Below are 17,059 nucleotides of genomic sequence, written 5' to 3' on the forward strand. Positions count from 1 at the left end.
ATTAGTAAAACGTATTCCTTAAAGGTGGAAAAGAAGAAGCCGTATACAAAGAAATTATACGACGAAGTACCTTAATGCAGATTACTCGCTTGGCATCGGTCAAGTAAATGTTTTATTTTTATTTTTAATGGCTATGTCCTCTTAGTTTTTTTCTAAAGCTATTCGCTCATACCCACCGAAGAGAATTGGCCAAGATTCGCATAAAATTAAATAACTGTGCTTATTATGACAACACGGTGGAAATGTGCGAAGACTAACCCAAAGAACGAAGAACATTGAACACAATTATTTGCATAAGAAAACCAACTAGACTTGTTGTCTACGAGCATTTGCACGAGTATCACTGAATCCAGATTGAATAATTAAAGGGGTCGTGAAGAGAAAATGAAGCTGCCCGGTTGTAATTTTCCCTGCTTCAACAAGAATTAGACATGCTGATTCAAAAATATTTTGGCGCTATATTCAGTCTATAATTAATGACGCCCGTTTGAAATCGCAGTTTTCTCGGGCTCCTAAACGACTATGCGGCACTACCGGCCGCCATAGGCACTAACGTGTGACGGAGATAACCGATATTTATTCTCCAACCAAAGTTACGAAGACACGTAAAAACCCGACGTTTCGGAACCAGCTCGGTTCCTTCCTCAGCGTTGACTGCGGCGGCTTGGCAGCGGCCTCTTTAAGGCACTCTCGCGGCGGTTAACGACCCCACGCATTACCGAAGAGCGTAGCCCATGCGCATACACCGGGGGGAGAGTTCCGAGTGAACGGTTGATATTTTGAGTGGTCCTCTGTATATGCCACGACTCCAGTAGTAACCTCCTCCTCCACTTGGTTTCACTTTCGAGGATGGCGGTTCCGTTGAAGTCTATTCTGTGGTCAAACGTCTCTGCGTGCTCGGCGACGGCGCTGCGTTCTTTGTTGAGTTTACGGACGTCGTTGACGTGTTGCCTAATCCGTTCGGGGAAGTTTTTGGTCTCGCCGATGTATGACGAGGGGCAGTCGGCACACGGTATTTTGTAAACGACGCCGGGCGCCCTGTCCTTTGTTGGCCGGTCTTTCGGGCGGGGAAGGAAGCGGCCCAGCGTGCATGAAGGCACGTGCGCGATGTGCACGCCTTCTTTTCTAAAAATCCGAGCCAACGCCTCGCTGGCTCCCTGGACGTATGGGACCGACACGCGTTTTGGAGAGCTGTTCGTCAATGCTGGCTGGGAGTCGCGTAACCTCTTTTTCTCTGCGCGGCGGGCGACGGATCGAATGAAATTTCTGGGATAACCGTTTTTTCTGAGGTCCGCAATTACGCGGGCCTCTTCTTTCCGGCGTTCCGTGTCAGTGGAACATATCTTTTTGATTCTCCAACTTTGGTTGGAGAATAAATATCAGTTATCTCAGTTTACTTACCCAACCAGACAGACTTCTGTCTAATGTTTACCTTCAACGTGTGACGTCATGCTAAGGAACGTTATAAACACAGCGTTGGCTTTCTTTTGCTGTAAAAAAAAATAGATTTATAGGAACCTAGAAAATAAACAAATAACACAGCAACGTTTGCGCTCTGAGTTGTATACTGAGCAAGTACAGCACTTGACCTGCTTGCTTCCGCTTTCAATACATCCAGGCTCCGTCATGTGTGTATTCTTGCATTCGCTCGCACGGTGCAGCGTCCCAGTTTTTTCTTTCTGGTTACGTTAGGTTGTGTTTTACGGCGTGTTTTGGGTGGCTTAGACCTCGCTATGCCAACCGTGTGCGTCGTCAGACAGTGTCGTACAACTTATCAAAGTGGAAACAACGTTCGCTTTCACAAGCTGCTGGCCTCACAATCGAAACGGTATGATGCTACGAATCTCGGCCAACTATGGCTCAGCAAACATCGCTGCGTCGCCGTGTTTTGTGGACGACCGAGACTTTTCATTGGCTGACTTAAAGTTACGTCAGCTGTACAGTTGAGGGGAACGTGAGCTGGGAAATCGTAATTGTGATTTTATAGTTATTAAATGAACGCGGACGATGAAACGAGTCGAGGCATAGTATTGAATGGACGGCCAGGATTCCGAAAACACATGTAGTTGAAAATTTTCGGGAAACGTTTCACGACCCCTTTAATATAACTTCTTGTTATAACGACACAGAGCGGGCATTATCCAGCACTTATAATCACTTGCCAACGCTAGCCATCTTTTACATAGGATATGTCAATATTGGTCGACATTTGTTAATAGTGTTGCGTGATTGTGACGGTGAAGAGGGCTGCAACAAGACTTGGAAATACGGAACTCTTTATTGGGCGAACTTGTGCCCGGCAAATGAAAAGCGAACGTACAAGAGATTCGCGCTGTAGACTGATAGCGGCGAGAACAGTCGTCGGCCGTCGAGTAGTCCGATCAGCGGTAAGGAGCGTCGGCTTTTATGCATGTGGCATCGAATATTCCAGCCTTATTGTTGGTGGCCGCGTTAGTACCAGAATAAGCTGCACTGTTCGCGTTTCCGAGCTCAAATTTATTATAACAATCTACAATAACCGGGAATGTTCGACATTCCGGCGCGGTGCGCACAAGGCAGTGGTTGGACGTGTAACTTTTCGGTTACATGGACACATCTGGACACTGTCAAATTCCATCATGTTGTCAAATTCCGCCATTGGTCAACTTTGATTGGCCCAGAGGACTACTACGGCCTCTCTGATTGGCTTAAAATGCCGCCATTGCAAATTTTGACAATATGGCGGAACTTGAAAGTGTCTAGAATAGCACTCATGAAAAGAGAAAAAGAAGTGGGCGTGGCAATAGTAAGCCAACACAAGCCAACTATAGCCAACATTTAGCCAATGCTAGCCAACATTGGCAAGTTCTGATCAGTGCTGGCAGTATGCGAGCTGATAGGATATAGGTCATAACACCACCGGTCATCGTTCGGCGTGTTTGCATATCCTTAAAGATGGCAACGCCGCCACATATGAGAGTCACATGACCTCGGTAGAAACGTGACGTCACTGATAGAGTGGAACGTCACTGTCTACCCTGGCAGAAGTGATGCTGGCAAAATAGTGAAAACGGCGAAGCGCTGGGCTTAGGTTACTGGCCCCATGCAGTGACACGAATCAACCACGGACACTGGCAAAATAGCGATGAACAACGCCAGGCAGAACCTTCCATCGCGTTCAAACATGACGGCAGTGCTCTGACGTCACACGTGACGTTTGTGCTCAGATTGCAAATCAGTTCTGCGGAAACCCGCAAGGTGGCGGAAGAGTTAAGAAAGGAAAAATGGACAACCACCCGTTTGTAGCACGAAGCCACAAGATTACGGGACTCTCCCGCATGTGACAGCGACCGGAAGTAGCGCTATTGCGTTCTTTATGATACGCAAACACGCCGTCGTAGGTTCACCCTTCAGAAATCGGGGAAGATTGAGAAGTTCGCTAAAATATGAAACTGATTGAAGCTGCACGTTCGGCTTGCTGGTTTGTCACGCTGTAGGACCCAGGATGTGGCGCAACTGACGCAAGTCATAAGCGAACACGAGACGGACACGACACCGTATCGCAAAATATTAAATCTTACGAATACAACATATCCAGTAATTTCTTAAGAACACGTGTCAATCATATCTGTTTATGCAGTATTGTGTTTTTTAGGCGCCAAGTGCGTTTGCTTTATGCCCCCTCCCCCCCCCCCCCCCCATGTCACGTGTCGGTTGGGCAACACCTCTATCCTATAATACGCTGTCGCGTATAAAATCGCCTTGAAGCAATCGAAAACTCCCAGGGTCCCTTATATGCATTCGCCTAAGGCGACTCGAAGGCCACAGCCATCCCTTTCTTCTCAGTCAATGTACTGAACCCCCCCCCCCTCCGAAAGCTGTCTGCACCTAATTTGGCTTCGCGCTGCGTCCAGGATCGGAGGCTTTGCTAACTTTCTGCGCCTTAGCTGGTTTTGCACTGCCTCCGTGATTGGTCCAACTTCGACCAAGCGACGGTGTCATGTGATGACATCACACATTTTGGTGGACTGTGACATCGTGAAGACGTCATATGGTGACGTCGTAACGTGATGATTATTTTTGCAGCACTTGAGTTGACGCCGACGCCGGGGGTCAATTTTCGCGTTTGATGTGGCATCTAAAGCATTCGCCTCAAAAAGTATGCTCTAACTGCTAAGCCAACATTCCTGCCACCTGTGCTCCCGTTCTTTCTTTCCTATTTCTTTTTTTCTTTTTTTACATGATAAACCTCAAATATTTCGCCGAATCTCCGGTGTCGCCCAGGGCGGGTCATTCACACTGCGACCGGACACAATTAAGAGGTGACTGAACAGACATTATCCGAGTGAACGGCCACGAGCGCAGGAGTTTAATGTTCTCGTTACGCACCCGGAGGTCAGCGCACCTGCGACACGTGTTGAACGACCTCTGCAGCTCTTCGCGTGCTTTGCGTAATAGTCGCCGAGGAATAAGCGCCGAGAGGTATTTGCTAAAGCTCGCGCTCTGTTAAGCTGCGATCGCCACTGTCAATCAAATTGCCCCGCGCTCCTCGTGTTTCTAAGCAAACACTTCGTCAGTGATGCGACTGGGGTTTCACCAGGCTTGGTCCTTATCAACAAGTTAGAATGGGCTTATTATTGTTTGTTTTGTAAGGAACAAGAATACCAGCACAGTTAGAGACAGGGAGTGCTTTGACTCTATTATCTGTCCTTCTACAGATGGCTCCTCATCAGCTCCAATCAACCTCATTATAATTGGCGGAGGTGTGGGGATATTGATTCCCGGACGTTTCGCTTACCGGTAGTACGAGTCTTATTGCTCTCACTTTGTTTGCATTGTATTTCCGTCAAGAGCGAGAGATCTCCCTAGAGCCAGACGCGTTTAATATGTGTTTTTTTTTTCTCCGGGTACAACGGCCTTTACAAGTACGCCGCTCGGTGTAATATGAGCGTCACCTCAGCGTAGGATGATAAGCAACAGTAAAAATAAGGAAATGTGAACTCACAGTGATGCCGCATCTCCCTTTAGTTTTCTTTTTTGTACATTTTTTTTCTTTTGGTGACCGTACATGCGGAGGATTTACACAATACTTTTCACTGAACGCAAGTGCTAACGTCCTGTTATGTTTACAACCAGGTGGTGAACTTTCCATGGTTTTCTGTTAGAAAAAAATTGTTTATGAGATAAAGACTGACTTGGGGTTCTGCACTGTACTGGTTTAAGTTCATCTTGCATTCTACAATAGATTCACTTCACGAGTACCATGTTGAAAAACAGAAAAAGAAAAAAACAAACAAACACTTTCCAGTGTAAGCCGCGCAATGTTCTAAAATAGCTCATTCAAGAAAATGACATGCTGCCACAAGTCATATATAGGTTGGCCATGTAATTTTTTGTGTCTGTCCCAGATTTCCTAAGAAATGACCTGCGACTCACCAATTTTGCAAAACCGGAAAGTGTACAATAACTGCCTTTTTTCCGGTATTAACGTACGGGGCAAAACCTTGAGGATAAAGAAACTCGAGAAAACGCAAAGTGTTAAAATGATAGGCGTAAGATTAAGAGACAGGAAGTGAGCAGATTGTATTAGGCAACAAACAGGTGTACCCGATATACTTGTTGCTCCTAAGAGAAAAAAAAAATAAGGCAGCTGGGCACTAGTGGTGCCAAGCCTGAAGGAAGTGCAGAGCTGGGCGGCCTTCCTTGTTTCACTTTATTTTCTTCTCTTTCTTTCTTCCTCTGTTTCTTTCTTTTTCTCTCATCTTTCTGCTTTTTCTATGTCTTTTTTGTCGCTGTTTATCTCTATTGCTTTCAACTCTGGGCGATCCAGCAGGCCAAGGAAGCTGCTGAGAGACACGGTCTCTCGGCCGACTCCTAGGCGGGAACCCAGCCCGGAAACCTGCAGGAACTTATTAAAGTTATTCACTCACTCACACTCTTTCTCTCTCTATGTATTTCCTTGTCTTTTTCACTCTTTCTATCTTTCTCTTTCTTGGCCTTCTTTCTATCTCTCTCGCTATCTTTATTTTTTCTCTCTCTCTTGCTTTCTCTTTCTGTCTTTCTACCCTTTGTTCCTCTCTATTTCTCTCTTTCTCTTTTATCGTATTATATGCTTTACTCTCTCCCCTCCTCCTTTCCCTCCTCCTCACATTCACTTTCCTTTACTGCCGCCTTGCTATACTATACCATACAAGGATGTGCCATGATCTGCTAGCATGCTTGGATAGCCGATGGTTAGGACGCTCGCCTGCGGATCGTGGGTACGCGGGTTCGAATTCCGCCTCGCCAAGAAACTTTTTTCGCCAAAAATTTCGCGCTTTCTCTTTCTTTCTCGCTCTCTCTCTATCTCTCTCTCTCTCTGTACTCGGTCTGTCACCCGTCAGAGTTATTCCATCGCGGGCCGGAGAAATCGGGCGCACGTGTTTTGGGAGCGAAGCACAAGATGAAATGGAGGACCGAGAGGAAGAAGAGGACGAAGAGATTGCGTGCCGATTCATGATGATGATAGCTTCTGTTCGCACTACCCGGCGCAACGAAAAGCTTACCGGGCTACGCACTTAAAATGGACCTGGGTGGATCACGTAATGCGTAGGACAGATAACCGATCATCAGCGAGACCGACACAATCGATACCAAAGGATGAGAAACAGCTGAAGGCTGTGACAGTTAGGTGGGTTGGTGAAATTAATAAGTGCGGAGGCCTAAAGTATAGGGTGATTCCTTTAGAACTGACCTCTTTCATTGGGCTGTAGTTTTCCTACAAAGTATCCGATTTTAATGTGGAAGGATGAAAGTTTAACGTCCTGTTCCATTTTTTTTATGTACAATGCAAATAAACAAGAACAAATAGGCAATAACGAAAACCGCGAAATGCTGTACGAGGAGGGATGGCTTGCGCCTATAAAACGTTAAAAAGTCTGATTGTCAGGCGGCATGCCAAACGTGACTAGTAAAGGTTTGTAACGGTTATAAAGGTTTATAATCACTTACCCTACAGCAGATGTTGAAATGACCACCCGAAACATCAAACTGCTCCGACTTCGACGATATGCGGTCCCTCATTATATGGAAATTCGCGGAATGTCGCGGTTTTCGCTATTTCTTATTTATTTTTAACTTTCAGCATATGCACATCAAGAAACGAGGGGGTCATCAAAATTTCTTCCTTCCCAAATTTTTGCCGCAAACCGCATTATAATCGGAAAATTTGTAACAAAAGTACAGTCCAATGAAGTAGGTCACTTCTAAATGAATCACCCATAATCATCGCGCGGCAGCATCGGGTAAATTGGAGATTATTGGGCGAGGCCTTCGTCCTGCACTGGGCATAGAATAAATGATGATGGTGATGATGATGCTGACACGTCCTCAATATCCACCCCAAACGTACATGCCGTGATTATTTTAGCCGTACCATTTGCGGGTCAACAGCCAACTAACTTAACTTATTCGTGAACGCTGTGCGGCACTTTACGGAGGGAACCTGCTGGTGAAACCTTGCACTATGTAGGGGCAGGTTAGTTACCAGGTGTTAACAAAAACTATCGTCATCATGAACGGCCTCTACCTTAATAATATGGCATCTCGCGTCGCCTAGCACCTGGCACAGCTTCGCCTAGCACGTGCAACGTGCAACGGCCGGCGCTCACTCTCTTTGTCCTCTTGTCATGTTCTGCTTCGCTCCGCGAACATGTGCGGCCGGCGTGCGATCTCCCGCTCAGCCGGTTTGTCCGGCGTGGAATGCAATAACTCGGATGGTCGAAAGAACGAGTACGAAAGAAAGAAAGAAAGAAAGAAAGAAAGAAAGAAAGAAAGAAAGAAAGAAAGAAAGAAAGAAAGAAAGAAAGAAAGAAAGAAAGAAAGAAAGAAAGAAAGAAAGAAAGAAAGAAAGAAAGAAAGAAAGAAAGAAAGAAAGAAAGAAAGACCGCGTTGAATTTTTGACGAACACAAAGGAAGACAGACGACGACAGGCAGCGCCTGTCGTCGTGTTCGTCTTTGTGTTCGTCCAAAATTCAGCGCTGTTTTCCCTTCATCGCACAATGAACCAACTTGCCCAAGCCTTAATCCTAGCAAGAGAGAAAAAGAAAGGGAAGAAAGGGAAAGAAGATAGGAAGACAGCAGAATTTCGATTTGGCCTTGTTGGTACAACATCGTCAGATCGTCAGAAGAAGACAAGCAATCGTCAGAACATCGTCAGAAGACACACAACACAGGTGCTAGCTTTCAACAAAATTTTGTTGAAATTTAGCGCTTGTGTTGTGTGCCCCCTTCTCGTGTCCCTGTTCATACAGCGGCATTTTCGTCGACGATAGAAAGATAGAGAAAGAAAGAGACGTGGAGAGAAAGAGGTAGAAAGAAACAGACAAAGAAGATAGAGATAGCAAAAACAGAGAGCAAGACAGAAAGACAAAGGAAGAGAGAGAAACAAAAAAAAAGAGATAGGAAGAAGAAATTTGAAATAGACAGAGATAGAAGAGAAAAATAAAGAGCGAGAAAGTTAGAGAGAGAAAGAAAGAAATAGAAAGAAACAGAGACAAAAAAAGAGATAGGAAAAAACAGAGAGAAAGAGAAAGAAAGAGAGCGAAAAATAAAGAAATACAAGGAAGGCCGCGAAGCTCCGCACTTCCTTCAGGCTTGGCACCACAAGTGCGAAGCTGCTTTAATTTTTTTTTATTCTTCAGAAGGTGATAAAAATACCAACTGCGTTGAACATGCTATTTATTTATTTATTTATTTATTTATTTATTTATTTATTTATTTATTTATTTATTTATTTGATTTGTATACATACAAGCACAAGGACACAGAGAAAAGAGTGGAGAGAGCAAGCTGGCAACTGCCACCAGGAGGGGCACAACGCCTGCCTGCTCTTTCGGGAGGAGGGAAGACGAAAGGAAGATAGGAGGAGAAAAGACGAAAGGAGATAAAAAAGTGAAGAAAAAAATTGACGAAGACTTGGACAAAAATAGCTAAGCACACAAACACAACACACACACACACACACACACACACACACACACACACACACACACACACACACACACACACACACACAACACACACACACACACACACACACACACACACACACACACACACACACACACACACACACACACACACACACAAAACGCTTATAAACGGGTGGCCAGATCCGTTTGGTCCATGAAGGTCAGCACAGCTCGATGGGCCTGGTCGCGTCGAGATGCACAACCTCTCGGAAAGAGCTAATCGTCGATGGTCGCGCATTTAAGTCCGAGGAATTTATATTCCTTAATCAGCAAAGCCCGCTGCGTTTGATATAGGTTCGCAGGCACGAAGCATGTGCCATGCGTAACAGATTCACTCCATGCTTTCTCTCACTGCATCAAGAAGAGCACAAAAGGCATCTTCATTGGGGCTTGTTCTTAAATCTCAAAATATAAAACGGCATGGCACAGGATGAAGTTATGTGCTCTCCGTTGCACTGTTTTCTATTTCGTCAGGGGCGTAGCCAGAAATTTTTTTCGGGGGGGGGGGGGGGGGTTCAACCATACTTTATGTATGTTCGTGCGTGCGTTTGTATGTGCGCGTGTATATATACGCAAGCAAAATTGAAAAATTTCGGGGGGTGTTTGAACCCCCCAACCCCCCCCCCCCCTTGGCTACGCCCCTGTATTTCGTCATGGTTGACACAGCGTTCTTATTCTGCATTCTAAGATGTACGCGCAAGGCAGCTTCGCCGACCTAGCACGTAGCCTCTCGCCGACGGTGGCGAACGCCCCAAGTATCAGGCGTGCCAGGCCATAAGAGCTGAATCATCCCCCGAAACTCCGGCTTCCATCTGTATTTCATTTACGTGAAGCATCACTTATATCTCCTACTTTGGCTTCCTCTACGAAGGAGCGCACTACACTAATTGTAATGACAGAGGGCACTCTCCAGTCTCTGCGGCGGAGACGAAAACATCGACCAAACTCCTCGATTTTAATGTAAAAGGTGATTAATCTCTCACGAGTTGCAACTGACTGGAGGATCGGTCGCTTTCCTTGTAGGTGGTGCTGGAGCACCGTCCAAGTCATACTCGACGGGGCACAATGGGAAAAATTCAGGAGCACTAGCCGTATCGGGAAAATAGAGGCAAGCGAAGCTTGGCGGTTGCTTGCCTCACGTACTACCTTTCTTTCTTTCTATCGCATAGCGCAATGCTCCCTCCGAACTGTTTCCTTCCTCCACACCGGGAATAAGACCTTCATCCACGTGCTCAGCGGCGCAACACTTCAGTTGCTACAGGCAACAACGACGGTAATGCGCTCATATCTAGGCAATGATGACATCGAGAGAGCATCAATTATTGGACAACGTCGCATTGAAATACGAATGTGACTGATGCACCTTCGAGGGCCGCAGTTCTTTGCGATCGCGGGCGCTTGTTTTTTTTTTTTTTTTTTTTTTAGGGGCAAAGCACCTTATGGTCCCGGCTTGTCGACGTGTCATGTCATCGTCACGGTAAATCAAGTTCTCAAACTATGGTCAAAACAGGTGTATAATTAGTCAAAACCGGTCCACAATAAACTAACCTGATTGAAACTAATTGAAAATAAAGAAATAATCTGGAATTTAATTGCAATAATAACAGGAATTTGTTAAATTCCGTCTCAAAGTTGCTTTCAGATGCCAAGTTTTCTCCTATAAAGCATACTTCGTGGCATGTTGCGGCGTCTAACACGAAGACAACTCACGGCAAGTTGCCTCTCATTTAAATGATTAAAACCGGTCCAATGCCACCGCCTCAGCAAGGGCGCGATTGCTCCTCCCACCGGCGCTTCTCCGGCGGCGCGCGTTGGCTCCGGAAACGCTCTTTCTGCGATGTACGCTGAACTGTAAGCTCGCAAGGAGCGAGAACACGCGCTCGCCCGCGAAAGGCAACGCCGACGCAGGTTGATGCAGTTTAAAAAAGGGCGCACACTGGATGCTTTGCCCCTCCCCAGGTTTCACGTTAGTGGAGCTGAAACATTTGCCAAGCTTCGTTGCTTCAAAATCTTTTCCTTCGGTCACGTCTAGAACGCCAACGAGACTTGTGAGTCAATACAAGCTTCTCTCGAAAAACATACCATACATTTATTATGCAGTCTCACATAAGTCTCACTTTATGGTTGTTTTGCACTTTCAGTTTCAATGCTCTTTAAAACAGTATACCCATATACCTACACTGGCTGGCTCCGGTCGCACGCTTGATCAAATTGGCGTGTACCAATGTTTATGCGATTTCACTGCAGTTTTCAAAAAGACTTCGGGCGAAATATGCGCCTATGAACATTAGAGCCAATGTGGCTTCAGCTTTGCCTATTATGAATGGCTTCCCCAGGAAAGCATCTATACAAAAGATTATGTCAGCATTTTTCTGCACTTATTTCTCCGCTAACTAAGGTTGCACGGCGGCCTTGTTGGTGATTCATAGCAACCGAAGGCATATCGCATCCAAGACAAGACAAAGCGAATCACACATAAATACACATACACAGCGATTCTCCGCTAACCCTTTGAAACCTGAAAAATTTACCTAACGGCTAAATCAATCCTGCAGCAAAACTTGCGTGACTTGAGCGCAAAATGGCGATATCTCATCCTCTGCCGCGCTGAATCCATTGAATCCTTGCCTAGGGCTACGAATACGTCCTGCTTCAGTTACGGCCATGCTTCCCGCATTCTAAAGGCTTCGTATAACTTTGGAGCGCGCTCAGCGCAAAAGATAAACTCCTCTGGCTTTGCATTCGTTTGAAGACACTACAAACGCGCAGCGTATGCAGAATATATAGTCTAGTGAACGCTCACAAATAAATACTGAAAACTGGCTGCACTTACCGGGGTACGTCTTCTTTGGATTGGGTACTATAGAGCATTTCTTTGGAGTGAGTACGGTTTCAACGTCTACATTGCCCTTGTTTCACCGCAAGCTAATAAAATAAATCTCGAAAAGGACTTCATAAATATTTCTTTTAGGGACTTGAGAGTTTTGATTTGGGGGTCAGGGTACTCCCTCATCAAATCCTCGCTTCGATCTGACGTCCAGCTTTAGAAGACCTTATGCGGTCGTTGAAGTATTGTGCTATTGAGCCTGTGGGTGCTACGCAACGTGTAGCACTTTCGGACATGCACTGAGACGCAGTGTACAAATTGTGTTCAGTTTGAAGGCTATCACGAGAGGTGCACGAGTTGACGCCCCATCATTTTTCGAATTGATCTGCGAGCGCGTCCCTCCTAGTTAACTCTGCAGTTTCTGAGTTGTATATTAAACCCGTGAGTTACTTTATTTAACGGCACCCATTTAAAGGGGCCCTGCAACACTTTTTCAGCAGGGTCAGAAAAAGCCGCCGATCGGTAGTCGAGATTTCTGAGAACACGCGAGCCAAACATTAGAGCGCTGCACGCGGCCTGGAATTTGCAAATAATTCTCAAAGTCAGCTAGAAATCGTTCCCTCTTCTTTGATGTGCAGACTTCCTTCGTAGATGCTACTTCGGTATCCACGTGTCGCAGACGTCGGTGCGCTTACTCACCGCGCTGACCAGGGTTGCCAGGTCAAACAGGCAGAAAAATAGCCAGAAAATTGAAAAACTAGCCAATAAGTAGCCAACTTGAGGCAAGGGTTGTGAAAGCAACCAAATGTAGCCACGCGTGTGTTAAAACTGCGACATTTTTATTTAACTGTCGAAATACACTAGCATTTTGGCACAGTTGGAAATTAGTGCTGTAAGTAAACCCTCAAAAATCAAAAGTGTTGAGAATCAAGCACAGATTGATAGCGCGCCTAGGCCACCATGTTCTGACCCCACATGCTCGAACACATACGGCTGCGACGTCACCAGGTATTGATAATTTGGTTGAAGTCAAGTGAACAAAAAAGTAGCCAAGACGTTTTTTCTGCCGCCACCGGCCTCAAAAAGTAGCCAAATTGGCGCAAAGTAACCAAACCTGCCGACCGTGGCACTGCCTATTTCTATGCGCTTTTCTTCTCTTCCTCGAGTGGGGACTTCCCCTTCTGCTGCGGGTATTCCCCTCTCCTACGCCGCGGCGTCGCTGTAGGGGAGGAGATAGGTTGCAGTTGTTGCTGCGGCATAGTGCGGCGTGCGCCAAAAATCACAGCGCCGACGCCAGCTGGGCGTCATTTGCGGTGAAAGAGGTCACGTGCTTCCAGGACACGGCTTCTGCGGACGACATTTGAGTACGAGCTTTCACCAACCTAGGGTGCTATTCTGGACACTGTCGAATTCCGCCATACTGTCAAATTTTGCAATGGCGGCAGTTTAAGCCAATCAGAGCGGCCGTAGCAGCCCTCTGGGCCAATCAAACTTGACCAATGGCGGAATTTGACAGTTTCCAGAATAGCGCCCCTAGCCAAGAAACACCCTCGCGTTTATGAGATAGACTAGAAGAAAGCGGCGCTCTTTTCTGACCCTATACACTTCCCTCATCAATTCTCGTGTTGGTTTCCACGCTCCCAACCAAAGCTACAGTTTTGTTAGGCAAGTGCTACTTTGTCTCTGAGCCTATCAATTTCCTATCGCCTTTCCGACTAAACCATTGATGTCAACGATAGCGGGAGCGTGGTTTCAGTCAGTGATAGACGGCAGACTGAACATAAAAACATTAGGAGCCGTTCCCCTATCGCGAAAAAGGGGACCAGTGAAGGTTGGCATGTGCGTGCTTGGCCTACTATTTTTCTTTCTTTCTTTCTTTCTTTCTTTCTTTCTTTCTTTCTTTCTTTCTTTCTTTCTTTCTTCCTTTCTTTCTTTCTTTCTCTCTTTCTTTCTTTCTTTCTTTCTTTCTTTCTTCTTTCTTTCTTCTTTCTTTCTTTCTTTCTTTCTTTCTTTCTTTCTTTCTTTCTTTCTTTCTTTCTATCTCATTGCGCTATGCTCCCTCCTAACTTTTTCCTTCCTGCATGCCGTGAATGAGACCCTCACCCGTGTGCTTAGCAGTGCAACGCTTATGTTGCTACAGGCAACAACGATGGTCTTGCCTGAGCTAATTAAATGCTACAGCGAAAGGCAACAATGAAATTTCGTATCGTGAAATGACAAGCGACCTTGACAAAAGACCATACTGCCGTATCAGAAACGACCTGATCGCCGAACGAGCCCACGATCGAGAGAGCATCAGAAACTGGAAAACGGAGCATACAGATACGCATGTGACCGGCGCACCTTCGAGGGCTGCATTTGTGTACACCCGCAGGCGCCGGGTTTTTAACAACGAAACTGTTCAGCAATTTGTTCCTTGTTCACCCCGTACCAAAAAACTATCATCATCATAAACGGGTATGAAATGGGGTAAATTCCACTACTCACCATCGGTCCACTCAAAGTGGAGAAGGCAACAGTTAGCCCAACAAACGGGTATGTGCCACAGAAATCTGTGCGGCCTAGAAGACTAGCATCATCATAAACGCGTAGGTGTCACAGAAATTGGGTAAACCCCACTACACACAACTTCCACTAAAAAGGAAGAAAGGCAACAGTTAGCCCAACAAATGGCGTGAGCGTTACCATAGTCACTCCACTGTCACGTGATACTTTGTGGTTATAAAAGCTAGTGTACCACTGTCACGTGAAACTTTGTGTCTCTAAAAGCTAGTGTTCCACTGTCACGTGATGCTTTGGGGCTCTAAAAGCTAGTGTACCACTGTCACGTGATGCTTTGTGGCTCTAAAAGCTAGTGTACCACTGTCACGTGATACTTTGTGGTTATAAAAGCTAGTGTGCCACAGTCACGTGATACTTTGTGGCTCTAAAAGCTAGCGTACCACTGTCACGTGATGCTTTGTGGCTCTAAAAGCTAGTGTACCACTGTCACGGGATGCTTTGTGGCTCTAAAAGCTAGTGTACCACTGTCACGTGATACTTTATGGTTATAAAAGCTAGTGTACCACTGTCACGTGATACTTTGTGGCTCTAAAAGCTAGTGTACCACTGTCACGGGATGCTTTGTGGCTCTAAAAGCTAGTGTACTACTGTCACGTGATGCTTTGCGGCTGTAAAAGCTAGTGTACCATTGTCACGTGATTCTTTGTGGCTCTAAAAGCTAGTGTACCACTGTCACGTGATGCTTTGTGGCTCTAAAAGCTAGTGTACCACTGTCACGTGATACTTTGTGTTATAAAAGCTAGTGTACCACTGTCACGCGATACTTCGTGGCTATAAAAGCAAATGTACCACTATCACGTGACACTTTCTGGTTTTAAAAGCTACTGTAAAGCTCGCGCCTAACCATACGCAGCCATGGGTCGTCCAAAGCACAGCAATAAATAAGCATGAGACTTCTCTGTGTATCGAGCGCTGCGCGGCTTGGTGCAAGCGTTGAGCCATTTTTTGCGAACTATGCCGCCACCTCCACGTAAATCTGTCACTCATAAGAAGCTCCGCTTAAACAAAAAAGAATTATTAGAGAACAAGGAAACCTCTGGGCTGCGTTTTGCTATCAACCCGTTGCTGCCTTTCTCTCAGGCTTCTCTAAGTAGGTCAACGACACTTCAAGACCGCCCACGTAGATCGATCGCATCCGCAATAATGGTGCCACCAGCGTCGTGTTTTTTTTTTTTGTAAGCTATAACTAAACGACAAGACACCGAGGCGGGCAGCTAATGACGCAACCTTATCTCCTTGGCAGGCCGGTTCGAGTTAAAGTCACCAAGTCAGTTTTAGAAACCGGAACAGCAGAATACGCCCCGCCCTGCTATCCCGCTTACATGAATAACTGGGAGACGTCAAACAACAATTAGGAGATAAGCAGAAGCATGTGAATAATGATGCATACACAGAAATTTCCAAGGAAGGGAACTCTGGCTCTAGAATTTTAGGGAGCTGTAAGCGTGGAAATGCTAGATACCACGTCGATCAGTACTAACTTTCGTGTTAGTACTAACTTTCGTGGTAAAGGGACACTAAAGAGGCACAATGAATCGGTTTATATCGATAAATTGTGCTCTGAGAACTCTAATGTCTTCAATTTTGCCATCATATGTTTATTAATAGAGGAGAAAATCGAGTTCAAAGTTTCATTTTTAAATTTCGCGACGAAATCTCCCCGCGTGAAGTCACGAATTTCAAAGTGTATCGCATTTTGGCACTATTGGCTCTACAAAATTACTCCCAACTTCGTATATTAAGTCTATGGCCCCCTCAGAGGACAATGTACTTCATTTTAACCAATTAGTAACTACGTAGTAGGCGCCATCAAAGCATGTGACGTCATGGCGAATGGTGCGGAAACTTCAAAGTGGCGTCGCCACCCACATTTTCTTTTTGCGCGTTTTCTCGCTCACCAAGCGTCTTCGCGCAGCAAGCGTGGTGTTTTTCGTATCGTGAAAGAGTACTTTACTAATATGAGAAAAATCGTTTTGCTCTTTAGTGTGCTCCTTAACTTTCGCCTTTCATGTTTATTGTCCTCTGTGATTGTAATTGGTTGAGTTTCAGCAGAATATAACGTTATGGCTGCTGATATATCACAATACGCATGTATGCAGTCGCCATACCTGGGTAGTGGTTCTTTCGGCCGCGACCATATGATCTAGAAAAGAGGGTTTTTTTCGCTCTGCCATCGCAGCAGACAGCACACACTTCTGAGTTTACCGCAAACATATACATGGAGTAAGCGGCCAACGAGGCTACCCTTTTTTATCTTTGTATGATAATTCATAACTGCGTCTATTCCGAAGGCCCCTCGGTTTGAGTACAAACTATTTAGTTATGTCTGATACCGCATGCACGTGCGTTCAATAAAGCATGTTTTATTGTGTGCGGTACAATGGGTATAATTTTAATGTTGTAAATACCATGATGTGAAAATCGTTCGATAATAATACGTAAATGGCTGCACACTGTTTGACCTGCTTCTTACATCATTTTTATGCGATTAGACTCACATCTCGCACTATCGGATTCGCATTCCGTTCGGTTCGAACATTACCGTCTGCAGAGAGGTGGCTAAGGATAAGATTAGGAGGACGCTGTGTTGTGTCACAATAATTTTTGGGGTGTAACGTCCCAAAACAACGATATGATTATGAGAGACGCCGTAGTGGAGGGCTCCGGAAATTTCGACATC

Source organism: Rhipicephalus sanguineus, chromosome 10, assembly GCF_013339695.2.
Source record: "Rhipicephalus sanguineus isolate Rsan-2018 chromosome 10, BIME_Rsan_1.4, whole genome shotgun sequence".
In the NCBI taxonomy this organism is placed as follows: Eukaryota; Metazoa; Arthropoda; class Arachnida; order Ixodida; family Ixodidae; genus Rhipicephalus; species Rhipicephalus sanguineus.